The sequence below is a fragment of the Oncorhynchus keta genome, chromosome 21, assembly GCF_023373465.1.
Source record: "Oncorhynchus keta strain PuntledgeMale-10-30-2019 chromosome 21, Oket_V2, whole genome shotgun sequence".
Lineage (NCBI taxonomy): Eukaryota > Metazoa > Chordata > Actinopteri > Salmoniformes > Salmonidae > Oncorhynchus > Oncorhynchus keta.
This window is the reverse complement of record NC_068441.1, coordinates 59337403-59352879: the sequence shown is the minus strand read 5'-3', so window position 1 is coordinate 59352879 and position 15477 is coordinate 59337403. Positions and strand designations below refer to the sequence as shown.

General features: G+C 49.6%; 1 protein-coding gene across 1 annotated transcript in view; it reads left to right on the top strand.

Moving 5' to 3' along the window:
* The window catches only part of LOC118382610 (protein Wnt-7a-like), a 71028-nt gene that overhangs the window by 44562 nt on the left and 10989 nt on the right, over nt 1-15477 (top strand). The gene's annotated exons all lie outside the window — the stretch shown is intronic.

Genomic DNA, 15477 nt, shown 5'->3' with positions numbered 1-15477 from the left:
ATATCAAATCAAAATCAAATCAAATCAAATGTATTTATATAGCCCTTCGTACATCAGCTGATATCTCAAAGTGCTGTACAGAAACCCAGCCTAAAACCCCAAACAGCAGGTGGCTAGGAAAACTCCCTAGAAAGGCCAAACCTAGGAAGAAACCTAGAGAGGAACCGGGCTATGTGGGGTGGCCAGTCCCTCTCTGGCTGGGCCGGGTAGAGATTATAACAGAACATGACCAAGATGTTCAAATGTTCATAAATGACCAGCATGGTCGAATAATAATAAGGCAGAACAGTTGAAACTGAGCAGCAGCACAGTCAGGTGGACTGGGGACAGCAAGGAGCCATCATGTCAGGTAGTCCTGGGGCACGGTCCTAGGGCTCAGGTCCTCCGAGAGAGAGAAAGAAAGAGAGAATTAGAGAGAGCATATGTGGGGTGGCCAGTCCTCTCTGGCTGTGCCGGGTGGAGATTATAACAGAACGTGACCAAGATGTTCAAATGTTCATAAATGACCAGCATGGTTGAATAATAGTAAGGCAGAACAGTTGAAACTGGAGCAGGAGCATGGCCAGGTGGACTGGGGACAGCAAGGAGTCCTCATGTCAGGTAGTCCTGGGACATGGTCCTAGGGCCCAGGCCAGTTGAAACTGGAGCAGCAGCATGGCCAGGTGGACTGGGGACAGCAAGGAGTCATCATGTCAGGTAGTCCTGGGGCATGGTCCTAGGGCTCAGGTCCTCCGAGAGAGAGAAAGAAAGAGAGAAGGAGAGAATTAGAGAACGCACACTTAGATTCACACAGGACACCGAATAGGACAGGAGAAGTACTCAGATATAACAAACTGACCCTAGCCCCGACACATAAACTACTGCAGCATAAATACTGGAGGCTGAGACAGGAGGGGTCAGGAGACACTGTGGCCCCATCCGAGGACACCCCGGACAGGGCCAAACAGGAAGGATATAACCCCACCCACTTTGCCAAAGCACAGCCCCCACACCACTAGAGGGATATCTTCAACCACCAACTTACCATCCTGAGACAAGGCCGAGTATAGCCCACAAAGATCTCCGCCACGGTACAACCCAAGGGGGGCGCCAACCCAGACAGGCCGACCACAACAGTGAATCAACCCACCCAGGTGACGCACCCCCCCCAGGGACGGCACGAGAGAGCCCCAGCAAGCCAGTGACTCAGCCCCGTAACAGGGTTAGAGGCAGAGAATCCCAGTGGAAAGAGGGGAACCGGCCAGGCAGAGACAGCAAGGGCGGTTCGTTGCTCCAGAGCCTTTCCGTTCACCTTCCCACTCCTGGGCCAGACTACACTCAATCATATGACCCACTGAAGAGATGAGTCTTCAGTAAAGACTTAAAGGTTGAGACCGAGTTTGCGTCTCTGACATGGGTAGGCAGACCGTTCCATAAAAATGGAGCTCTATAGGAGAAAGCCCTGCCTCCAGCTGTTTGCTTAGAAATTCTAGGGACAATTAGGAGGCTCATGCCTTGTGACCGTAGCGTACGTGTAGGTATGTACGGCAGGACCAAATCAGAGAGGTAGGTAGGAGCAAGCCCATGTAATGCTTTGTAGGTTAGCAGTAAAACCTTGAAATCAGCCCTTGCTTTGACAGGAAGCCAGTGTAGAGAGGCTAGCACTGGAGTAATATGATCAAATTTTTTGGTTCTAGTCAGATTCTAGCAGCCGTATTTAGCACTAACTGAAGTTTATTTAGTGCTTTATCCGGGTAGCCGGAAAATAGAGCATTGCAGTAGTCTAACCTAGAAGTGACAAAAGCATGGATTAATTTTTCTGCATCATTTTTGGACAGAAAGTTTCTGATTTTTGCAATGTTACGTAGATGGAAAAAGCTGTCCTCGAAATGGTCTTGATATGTTCTTCAAAAGAGAGATCAGGGTCCAGAGTAACGCCGAGGTCCTTCACAGTTTTATTTGAGACGACTGTACAACCATTAAGATTAATTGTCAGATTCTACAGAAGATCTCTTTGTTTCTTGGGACCTAGAACAAGCATCTCTGTTTTGTCCGAGTTTAATAGTAGAAAGTTTGCAGCCATCCACTTCCTTATGTCTGAAACACATGCTTCTAGCGAGGGCAATTTTGGGGCTTCACCATGTTTCATTGAAATGTACAGCTGTGTGTCATCCGCATAGCAGTGAAAGTTTACATTATGTTTTCGAATAACATCCCCAAGAGGTAAAATATATAGTGAAAACAATAGTGGTCCTAAAACAGAACCTTGAGGAACACCGAAATGTACAGTTGATTTGTCAGAGGACAAACCATTCACAGAGACAAACTGATATCTTTCCGACAGATAAGACCTAAACCAGGCCAGAACATGTCCGTGTAGACCAATTTGGGTTTCCAATCTCTCCAAAAGAATGTGGTGATCGATGGTATCAAAAGCAGCACTAAGGTCTAGGAGCACGAGGACAGATGCAGAGCTCGGTCCGATGCCATTAAAATGTCATTTACCACCTTCACAAGTGCCGTCTCAGTGCTATGATGGGGTCTAAAACCAGACTGAAGCATTTCGTATACATTGTTTGTCTTCAGGAAGGCAGTGAGTTGTTGCGCAACAGCCTTCTAAAATCTTTGAGAGGAATGGAAGATTCGATATAGGCCGATAGTTTTTTATATTTTCTGGGTCAAGGTTTGGCTTTTTCAAGAGAGGCTTTATTACTGCCACTTTTAGTGAGTTTGGTACACATCCAGTGGATAGAGAGCCGTTTATTATGTTCAACATAGGAGGGCCAAGCACAGGAAGCAGCACTTTCAGTAGTTTAGTTGGAATAGGGTCCAGTATACAGCTTGAAGGTTTAGAGGCCATGATTATTTTCATCATTGTGTCAAGAGATATAGTACTAAAACACTTGAGCGTCTCTCTTGATCCTAGGTCCTGGCAGAGTTGTGCAGACTCAGGACAACTGAGGTTTATAGGAATACGCAGGTTTAAAGAGGAGTCCGTAATTTGCTTTCTAATAATCATAATCTTTTCCTCAAAGAAGTTCATGAATTTATCACTGCTAAAGTGAAAGTCATCCTCTCTTGGGGAATGCTGCTTTTTAGTTAGCTATGATATGACCCTACTGATATGACCCTACAGGGCTGATTGGGGATATGATATGATATGACCCTACAGAGCTGATTGGGGATATGATATGATATGATATGACCCTACAGAGCTGGTTGGGGATATGATATGATATGACCCTACAGAGCTGGTTGGGGATATGATATGATATGACCCTACAGAGCTGGTTGGGGATATGATATGATATGACCCTACAGAGCTGATTGGGGATATGATATGATATGACCCTACAGAGCTGGTTGGGGATATGATATGATATGACCCTACAGAGCTGGTTGGGGATATGATATGATATGACCCTACAGAGCTGATTGGGGATATGATATGATATGACCCTACAGAGCTGGTTGGGGATATGATATGATATGATATGACCCTACAGAGCTGGTTGGGGATATGATATGATATGACCCTACAGAGCTGGTTGGGGATATGATATGATATGATATGACCCTACAGAGCTGGTTGGGGATATGATATGATATGACCCTACAGAGCTGATTGGAGATATGATATGATATGACCCTACAGAGCTGATTGGGGATATGATATGATATGACCCTACAGAGCTGATTGGAGATATGATATGATATGAAACTAAAGAGCTGATTGGGGATATGATATGATATGATATGATATGACCCTACAGGGCTGATTGGGGATATGATATGATATGACCCTACAGAGCTGATTGGAGATATGATATGACCCTACAGAGCTGATTGGGGATATGATATGATATGATATGATATGATATGACCCTACAGGGCTGATTGGGGATATGATATGATATGACCCTACAGAGCTGATTGGGGATATGATATGATTTGACCCTACAGAGCTGGTTGGGGATATGATATGATATGACCCTACAGAGCTGGTTGGGGATATGATATGATATGACCCTACAGAGCTGATTGGGGATATGATATGACCCTACATGGCTGGTTGGGGATATGATATGATATGACCCTACAGAGCTGATTGGGGATATGATATGATATGACCCTACAGAGCTGGTTGGGGATATAATATGATATGATATGACCCTACAGAGCCGGTTGGGGATATGATATGATATGACCCTACAGAGCTGGTTGGGGATATGATATGATATGACCCTACAGAGCCGGTTGGGGATATGATATGATATGACCCTAAAGAGCTGATTTGGACTATGATATGATATGATATGACCCTACAGAGCTGATTGGAGATATGATATGATATGACCCTACAGAGCTGATTGGGGATATGATATGATATGATATGACCCTAAAGAGCTGATTGGAGATATGATATGATATGACCCTACAGAGCTGATTGGAGATATGATATGATATGACCCTAAAGAGCTGATTGGAGATATGATATGATATGACCCTACAGAGCTGATTGGAGATATGATATGATATGACCCTAAAGAGCTGATTTGGAATATGATATGATATGATATGACCCTACAGAGCTGATTGGGGATATGATATGATATGACCCTACAGAGCTGATTGGAGATATGATATGATATGACCCTAAAGAGCTGATTTGGAATATGATATGATATGACCCTACAGAGCTGATTGGGGATATGATATGACCCTAAAGAGCTAATTTGGAATATGATATGATATGATATGACCCTACAGAGCTGATTGGGGATATGATATGATATGACCCTAAAGAGCTGATTGGAGATATGATATGATATGACCCTACAGAGCTGATTGGGGTTATGATATGATATGATATGACCCTACAGAGCTGGTTGGGGATATGATATGATATGATATGACCCTACAGAGCTGATTGGGGATATGATATGATATGATATGATATGACCCTACAGAGCTGATTGGAGATATGATATGATATGACCCTACAGAGCTGATTGGGGATATGATATGATATGACCCTAAAGAGCTGATTGGGGATATGATATGATATGATATGATATGACCCTAAAGAGCTGATTGGAGATATGATATGATATGATAGAGCTGATTTGGAATATGATATGATATGATATAACCCTAAAGAGCTGATTGGGGTTATGATATGATATGACCCTACAGAGCTGATTGGGGATATGATATGATATGACCCTACAGAGCTGATTGGAGATATGATATGATATGACCCTAAAGAGCTGATTTGGAATATGATATGATATGATATGATATGATATGACCCTACAGAGCTGATTGGGGATATGATATGCTATGATATGACCCTACAGAGCTGGTTGGAGATATGATATGATATGATATGACCCTACAGAGCTGATTGGGGATATGATATGATATGATATGACCCTAAAGAGCTGATTGGAGATATGATATGATATGATAGGATCCTACAGAGCTGGTTGGGGATATGACATGATATGTTATGATATTTGATTTGACCATACAGGGGATCAATACTTTAAACTGCCCAAACAGCACCAGAACATCAAGATGAAATGTATTTAGAATTTTGTTCCACAATATGGTTCATTAAAACTCAAAGCAGATTTCCTAGCTTGGTGGAGACCCTAGGATTCTCAAGAGTTAACACATCCTGTGAAAGGGTTCGGTTACTCCGGTGTCTTCCCAAAGTATTTAGACCCCTTGACTTTTTCCTCGTTTTGTTACGTTAGCCTTATTCTACAATTGATTCAACAATTGTTTTTCATCAATCTACACACAATACCCCATAATGACAAAGCAAAAAACTGGTTTTTAGAAATGTTTGCTAATTTATACAAAATAAAAAACAGAAATATCACATTTACATAAGTAATTCAGACCCTTTACTCAGTACTTTGTTGAAGCACCTTTGGCAGTGATTACAGCCTCGAGTCTTCTTGGGTATGACACTACAAGCTTGGCACACCTGTATTTGGAGAGTTTCTCCCATTCCTCTCTGCAGATCCTCTCAAGCTCTGTCAGGTTGGATGGGGAGCGTTACTACACAACTATTTTGAGGTCTCTCCAAGTCCGGCCCACTAATGGACATTCAGAGACTTGTGCCGAAGCCACTCCTGCATTGTCTTGACTGTGTGCTTAGGGTCGTTGTCCTGTTTGAAGTTGAACCTTCACCCAAGTCTGAGGTCTTGGGTACTCTGGAGCAGGTTTTCATCAAGGATCGCTCTATACTTTGCTCCATTCATCTTTCCCTCGATCATGTCGAGTCTCCCCGTACCTGCCCTCCAGACTGGCACTATGCTGGGTCCTGGCACCAGGTACCCTCCAGAATGGCACCAGGTACCCTCCAGACTGTCACCAGGTATCCTCCAAACTGTCACCAGGTACCCTCCAGACTATCACCAGGTACCATCCAGACTGTCACTAGGTACCCTCCAGACTGTCACCAGGTACCCTCCAGACTGACACCAGGTACCCTCCAGACTGGCACCAGGTACCCTCCAGACTGGCACCAGGTACCCTCCAGACTGGCACCAGGTACCCTCCAGACTGGCATTATGCTGGGTCCTGGCACCAGGTATCCTCCAGACTGGCACTATGCTGGGTCCTGGCACCAGGTACCCTCCAGACTGACACCAGGTACCCTCCAGACTGACACCAGGTACCCTCCAGACTGACACCAGGTATCCTCCAGACTGACACCAGGTACCCTCCAGACTGACACCAGGTACCCTCCAGACTGGCACCAGGTACCCTCCAGACTGGCACCAGGTACCCTCCAGACTGGCACCAGGTACCCTCCAGACTGGCACCAGGTACCCTCCAGACTGGCACCAGGTACCTCCAGACTGGCACCAGGTACCCTCCAGACTGACACCAGGTATCCTCCAGACTGACACCAGGTACCCTCCAGACTGGCATTATGCTGGGTCCTGGCACCAGGTATCCTCCAGACTGGCACTATGCTGGGTCCTGGCACCAGGTACCCTCCAGACTGACACCAGGTACCCTCCAGACTGGCACCAGGTACCCTCCAGACTGGCACCATGTACCCTCAGACTGACACCAGGTATCCTCCAGACTGACACCAGGTACCCTCCAGACTGACACCAGGTATCCTCCAGACTGACACCAGGTACCCTCCAGACTGACACCAGGTACCCTCCAGACTGGCACCAGGTACCCTCCAGACTGGCACTATGCTGGGTCCTGGCACCATGTACCTTCCAGACTGACACTATGCTGGCACCAGGTACCCTCCAGACTGGCACTATGCTGGGTCCTGGCACCATGTACCTTCCAGACTGACACTATGCTGGCACCAGGTACCCTCCAGACTGGCATTATGCTGGGTCCTGGCACCAGGTATCCTCCAGACTGGCACTATGCTGGGTCCTGGCACCAGCTACCCTCCAGACTGGCACCAGGTACCCTCCAGACTGGCACTATGCTGACACCAGGTATCCTCCAGACTGGCACTATACTGACACCAGGTACCCTCCAGACTGGCACTATGCTGGGTCCTGACACCAGGTATCCTCCAGACTGGCACTATACTGACACCAGGTACCCTCCAGACTGGCACTATGCTGGGTCCTGGCACCAGGTACCCTCCAGACTGACACCAGGTATCCTCCAGACTGACACCAGGTACCCTCCAGACTGACACCAGGTACCCTCCAGACTGACACCAGGTACCCCCCAGACTGACACCAGGTACCCTCCAGACTGGCACCAGGTACCCTCCAGACTGACACTAGGTACCCTCCAGACTGACACCAGGTACCCTCCAGACTGGCACCAGGTACCCTCCAGACTGGCACCAGGTACCCTCCAGACTGGCACCAGGTACCCTCCAGACTGACACCAGGTTCCCTCCAGACTGGCGCTATGCTGACACCTTCCAGACTGGTACCAGGTACCCTCCAGACTGACACCAGGTTCCCTCCAGACTGGCGCTATGCTGACACCAGGTACCCTCCAGACTGACACCAGGTTCCCTCCTGACTGGCGCTATGCTGACACCAGGTACCCTCCAGACTGACACCAGGTTCCCTCCAGACTGTCACCAGGTACCCTCCAGACTGACACCAGGTACCCTCCAGACTGGCACCAGGTACCCTCCAGACTGGCACCAGGTATCCCCCAGACTGGCACTATGCTGGGTCCTGGCACCATGTACCTTCCAGACTGACACTATGCTGGCACCAGGTACCCTCCAGACTGTCACCAGGTACCCTCCAGACTGTCACCAGGTACCCTCCAGACTGGCACCAGGTACCCTCCAGACTGTCACCAGGTACCCTCCAGACTGACACCAGGTACCTCCAGACTGGCACCAGGTACCTCCAGACTGGCACCAGGTACCCTCCAGACTGGCACCAGGTACCCTCCAGACTGGCACTATGTTTTGTCCAGGCACGTGGTATGTTCCATACTTGCTCTATGCTGGGTCCTGGCACGAGGTACCCTCCAGACTGGCACCAGGTACCCTCCAGACTGTCACCAGGTAGCCTCCAGACTGTCACCAGGTACCCTCCAGACTGTCACCAGGTACCCTCCAGACTGGCACCAGGTACCCTCCAGACTGTCACCAGGTACCCTCCAGACTGACACCAGGTACCCTCCAGACTGGCACCAGGTACCCTCCAGACTGGCACCAGGTACCCTCCAGACTGGCATTATGCTGGGTCCTGACACCAGGTATCCTCCAGACTGGCACTATGCTGGGTCCTGGCACCAGGTACCCTCCAGACTGACACCAGGTACCCTCCAGACTGACACCAGGTACCCTCCAGACTGACACCAGGTACCCTCCAGACTGGCACCAGGTACCCTCCAGACTGGCACCAGGTACCCTCCAGACTGACACCAGGTATCCTCCAGACTGACACCAGGTACCCTCCAGACTGGCATTATGCTGGGTCCTGGCACCAGGTATCCTCCAGACTGGCACTATGCTGGGTCCTGGCACCAGGTACCCTCCAGACTGACACCAGGTACCCTCCAGACTGGCACCAGGTACCCTCCAGACTGGCACCATGTACCCTCCAGACTGACACCAGGTATCCTCCAGACTGACACCAGGTACCCTCCAGACTGACACCAGGTATCCTCCAGACTGACACCAGGTACCTCCAGACTGACACCAGGTACCCTCCAGACTGGCACCAGGTACCCTCCAGACTGGCACTATGCTGGGTCCTGGCACCATGTACCTTCCAGACTGACACTATGCTGGCACCAGGTACCCTCCAGACTGGCACTATGCTGGGTCCTGGCACCATGTACCTTCCAGACTGACACTATGCTGGCACCAGGTACCCTCCAGACTGGCATTATGCTGGGTCCTGGCACCAGGTATCCTCCAGACTGGCACTATGCTGGGTCCTGGCACCAGGTACCCTCCAGACTGGCACCAGGTACCCTCCAGACTGGCACCAGGTACCCTCCAGACTGACACCAGGTACCCTCCAGACTGACACCAGGTACCCCCCAGACTGACACCAGGTACCCTCCAGACTGGCACCAGGTACCCTCCAGACTGACACTAGGTACCCTCCAGACTGACACCAGGTACCCTCCAGACTGGCACCAGGTACCCTCCAGACTGGCACCAGGTACCCTCCAGACTGGCACCAGGTACCCTCCAGACTGGCACCAGGTACCCTCCAGACTGGCGCTATGCTGACACCAGGTACCCTCCAGACTGACACCAGGTTCCCTCCAGACTGGCGCTATGCTGACACCAGGTACCCTCCAGACTGACACCAGGTTCCCTCCAGACTGGCGCTATGCTGACACCAGGTACCCTCCAGACTGACACCAGGTTCCCTCCAGACTGTCACCAGGTACCCTCCAGACTGACACCAGGTACCCTCCAGACTGGCACCAGGTACCCTCCAGACTGGCACCAGGTATCCCCCAGACTGGCACTATGCTGGGTCCTGGCACCATGTACCTTCCAGACTGACACTATGCTGGCACCAGGTACCCTCCAGACTGTCACCAGGTACCCTCCAGACTGTCACCAGGTACCCTCCAGACTGGCACCAGGTACCCTCCAGACTGTCACCAGGTACCCTCCAGACTGACACCAGGTACCCTCCAGACTGGCACCAGGTACCCTCCAGACTGGCACCAGGTACCCTCCAGACTGGCACCAGGTACCCTCCAGACTGGCATTATGCTTTGTCCTGGCACCAGGTATCCTCCAGACTGGCACTATGCTGGGTCCTGGCACCAGGTACCCTCCAGACTGGCACCAGGTACCCTCCAGACTGTCACCAGGTATCCTCCAGACTGTCACCAGGTACCCTCCAGACTGTCACCAGGTACCCTCCAGACTGGCACCAGGTACCCTCCAGACTGTCACCAGGTACCCTCCAGACTGACACCAGGTACCCTCCAGACTGGCACCAGGTACCCTCCAGACTGGCACCAGGTACCCTCCAGACTGGCATTATGCTGGGTCCTGACACCAGGTATCCTCCAGACTGGCACTATGCTGGGTCCTGGCACCAGGTACCCTCCAGACTGACACCAGGTACCCTCCAGACTGACACCAGGTACCCTCCAGACTGGCACCAGGTACCCTCCAGACTGGCACCAGGTACCCTCCAGACTGACACCAGGTATCCTCCAGACTGACACCAGGTACCCTCCAGACTGGCATTATGCTGGGTCCTGGCACCAGGTATCCTCCAGACTGGCACTATGCTGGGTCCTGGCACCAGGTACCCTCCAGACTGACACCAGGTACCCTCCAGACTGGCACCAGGTACCCTCCAGACTGGCACCATGTACCCTCCAGACTGACACCAGGTATCCTCCAGACTGACACCAGGTACCCTCCAGACTGACACCAGGTATCCTCCAGACTGACACCAGGTACCCTCCAGACTGACACCAGGTACCCTCCAGACTGGCACCAGGTACCCTCCAGACTGGCACTATGCTGGGTCCTGGCACCATGTACCTTCCAGACTGACACTATGCTGGCACCAGGTACCCTCCAGACTGGCACTATGCTGGGTCCTGGCACCATGTACCTTCCAGACTGACACTATGCTGGCACCAGGTACCCTCCAGACTGGCATTATGCTGGGTCCTGGCACCAGGTATCCTCCAGACTGGCACTATGCTGGGTCCTGGCACCAGGTACCCTCCAGACTGGCACCAGGTACCCTCCAGACTGGCACCAGGTACCCTCCAGACTGACACCAGGTACCCTCCAGACTGACACCAGGTACCCTCCAGACTGTCACCAGGTACCCTCCAGACTGTCACCAGGTACCCTCCAGACTGGCATTATGCTGGGCCCTGGCACAAGGTACCCTCCAGACTGACACCAGGTACCCTCCAGACTGGCGCTATGCTGACACCAGGTACCCTCCAGACTGGCACCAGGTACCCTCCAGACTGGCGCTATGCTGGGTGCTGCCACCAGGTACCAGGGCTTTTGTGACACATCAAGACTGGCACTAAGCTAGGTTAATGATCTGAGAATCCCTGTCCTGTAGTTTGTCATCATTAGAAACATCATGCATACCCAGTATTTCTCCGCTTGGCTCTGGGACATTGCTCTGGGACAGAGCATAGCTTTGTTGACATCAAAGGGCTTTGAGCTTGTGTCTGCGACTGTCTTCCTACTTGAGCTTCCAGGGGGTCTGAATATTAAACTGACAACAATATCTTCATGGGCATGTAGCTTCAATCAGCTCCATGAATGTAGTGTTTCTCAGGAGTCTGAGGCATTACCATACTAAGCTGCTGTGCTCCCAGGGCTTCTGATGATTACCCACCTGACTCCAGCCTGTCTGAGGGGAGGAGGGTGGGGGGAGTGAGTGAGGGAGGGGAGAGAAGGGGGAATTTAATCATTAAGAATAGGATTAGGGTAGAAGAGTGAGAGATAGACAGGGAGGGGGATAAGAGAGGAGGGGGAATGGAATCATTAAGAACAGAGAGAGAGAGAGGTGAGTGAGCAAGAGAAGGGGATGTTTTTATTTGACCTTTATTTAACTAGGCAAGTCAGTTAAGAACAAATTCTTATTTTCAATGAAGGCTTAGGAACAGTGGGTTAACTGTCTTGTTCAGGGGCAGAACAACAGATTTTTACCTTGTCAGCTCGGGGATATGATCTTGCGATTTTTCAATTGCTGGCCCAAAGCTCGAACCACTAGGCTACCTGCCGCCCCAAAATGGGTGGAGAGATGGGGAAGAGAGAGAGAGAGAGAGAGAGATGGGGTGGAGAAGGGGGAATGCAATAATTAAGAACAGTGTGAGGGTAGAGAGAGACAGGGGGGAGGAGGGGGGATATGAGAAATGTGAGAATGGAAACGTTAATGAGAGAGAGAGAAATAGTGTAATGAATAAAAAGGGTGCGGCTTCTGTCTGGGAAGGAGAGAGATGATGTCATTCAGTGGATGGGGGGTAGACTGAACGAGAGAGATGGAGACAGACTGAAAGAGAGAGATGGAGACAGACTGAACGAGAGAGATGGAGACAGACTGAAAGAGAGGGATGGAGACAGACTGAAAGAGAGGGATGGAGACAGACTGAAAGAGAGGGATGGAGACAGACTGAAAGAGAGGGATGGAGACAGACTGAAAGAGAGGGATGGAGACAGACTGAAAGAGAGGGATGGAGACAGACTGAAAGAGAGGGATGGAGACAGACTGAAAGAGAGGGATGGAGACAGACTGAAAGAGAGGGATGGAGACAGACTGAAAGAGAGAGATGGAGACAGACTGAAAGAGAGGGATGGAGACAGACTGAAAGAGAGGGATGGAGACAGACTGAAAGAGAGGGATGGAGACAGACTGAAATGGAGAGATGGAGACAGACTGAAAAAGAGGGATGGAGACAGACTGAAAGAGAGAGATGAGACAGACTGAAAGAGAGAGATGAGACAGACTGAAAGAGAGGGATGGAGACAGACTGAAAGAGAGAGATGAGACAGACTGAAAGAGAGAGATGAGACAGACTGAAAGAGAGGGATGGAGACAGACTGAAGGAGAGGGATGGAGACAGACTGAAAGAGAGGGATGGAGACAGACTGAAAGAGAGAGATGGAGACAGACTGAAAGAGAGGGATGGAGACAGACTGAAAGAGAGAGATGGAGACAGACTGAAAGAGAGAGATGGAGACAGACTGAAAGAGAGGGATGGAGACAGACTGAAAGAGAGAGATGGAGAGAGACTGAACGAGAGAGATGGAGACAGACTGAAAGAGAGGGATGGAGACAGACTGAAAGAGAGGGATGGAGACAGACTGAAAGAGAGAGATGGAGACAGACTGAAAGAGAGAGATGAGACAGACTGAAAGAGAGGGATGGAGACAGACTGAAAGAGAGAGATGGAGACAGACTGAAAGAGAGAGATGAGACAGACTGAAAGAGAGGGATGGAGACAGACTGAAAGAGAGGATGGAGACAGACTGAAAGAGAGAGATGGAGACAGACTGAAAGAGAGAGATGAGACAGACTGAAAGAGAGGGTTGGAGAAAGACTGAAAGAGAGGGATGGAGACAGACTGAAAGAGAGGGATGGAGACAGACTGAAAGAGAGAGATGTAGACAGACTGAAAGAGAGAGATGGAGACAGACTGAGAGAGAGATGGAAACAGACTGAAAGAGAGAGATGGAGACAGACTGAAAGAGAGAGATGGAGACAGACTGAAAGAGAGGGATGGAGACAGACTGAAAGAGAGAGATGGAGACAGACAGAAAGAGAGATGTGGAGACAGACTGAAAGAGAGAGATGGAGACAGACAGAAAGAGAGATGTGGACACAGACTGAAGAGAGATGGAGACAGACTAAAGAGAGATGGAGACAGACTGAAAGCGAGAGATGGAGACAGACAGAAAGAGAGAGATGGAGACAGACTGAAAGAGAGAGATGGAGACAGACTGAAAGAGAGATGGATGGAGACAGACTGAAAGAGAGGGATGGAGACAGACTGAAAGAGAGGGATGGAGACAGACTGAAAGAGAGAGATGGAGACAGACTGAAGAGAGATGGAGACAGACTGAAAGAGAGGGATGGAGACAGACTGAGAGAGAGATGGAAACAGACTGAAAGCGAGAGATGGAGACAGACTGAAAGAGAGAGATGGAGACAGACAGAAAGAGAGAGATGGAGACAGACTGAAAGAGAGGGATGGAGACAGACTGAAAGAGAGGGATGGAGACAGACTGAAAGAGAGGGATGGAGACAGACTGAAAGAGAGGGATGGAGACAGACTGAAAGAGAGAGATGGAAACAGACTGAAAGAGAGAGATGGAGACAGACTGAAAGAGAGAGATGGAGACAGACAGAAAGAGAGATGTGGAGACAGACTGAAAGAGAGAGATGGAGACAGACTGAAAGAGAGAGATGGAGACAGACTGAAAGAGACAGATGGAGACAGACTGAAAGAGAGATGTGGAGACAGACTGAAAGAGAGGGATGGAGACAGACTGAAAGAGAGAGATGGAGACAGACAGAAAGAGAGAGATGGAGACAGACTGAAAGAGAGATGTGGAGACAGACTGAAAGAGATAGTTGGAGACAGACTGAAAGAGAGAGATGGAGACAGACTGAAAGAGAGGGATGGAGACAGACTGAAAGAGAGATGTGGAGACAGACTGAAAGAGATAGTTGGAGACAGACTGAAAGAGAGAGATGGAGACAGACTGAAAGAGAGATGTGGAGACAGACTGAAAGAGAGATGTGGAGACAGACTGAAAGAGAGATGTGGAGACAGACTGAAAGAGAGAGATGGAGACAGACTGAAAGAGAGATGTGGAGACAGACTGAAAGAGATAGTTGGAGACAGACTGAAAGAGAGAGATGGAGACAGACTGAAAGAGAGATGTGGAGACAGACTGAAAGAGAGTGATGGAGACATACTGAAGAAAGATGGAGACAGACTGAAAGAGATACTTGGAGACAGACTGAAAGAGAGAGATAGAAATAGACTGAAGAGAGATGGAGACAGACTGAAAGAGAGAGATGGAGACAGACTGAAAGAGATAGTTGGAGACAGACAGAAAGAGAGGGATGGAGACAGACTGAAGAGAGTTGGAGACAGACTGAAAGAGAGATGTGGAGACAGACTGAAAGAGAGGGATGGAGACAGACTGAAAGAGAGACATGGAGACAGACTGGAAGAGAGGGATGGAGACAGACTGAAGAGAGATGGAGACAGACTGAAAGAGACAGATGGAAACAGACTGAAAGAGAGAGATGGAGACAGACTGAAGAGAGATGGAGACAGACTGAAAGAGAGAGATGGAGACAGACTGAAAGAGAGAGATGGAGACAGACTGAAAGAGAGGGATGGAGACAGACTGAAAGAGAGGGATGGAGACAGACTGAAAGAGAGGGATGGAGACAGACTGAAAGAGAGAGATGGAGACAGACTGAAAGAGAGAGATGGAGACAGAATCAGAAAGAGAGAGAATGCAGAGAGACTAGACTACCAACC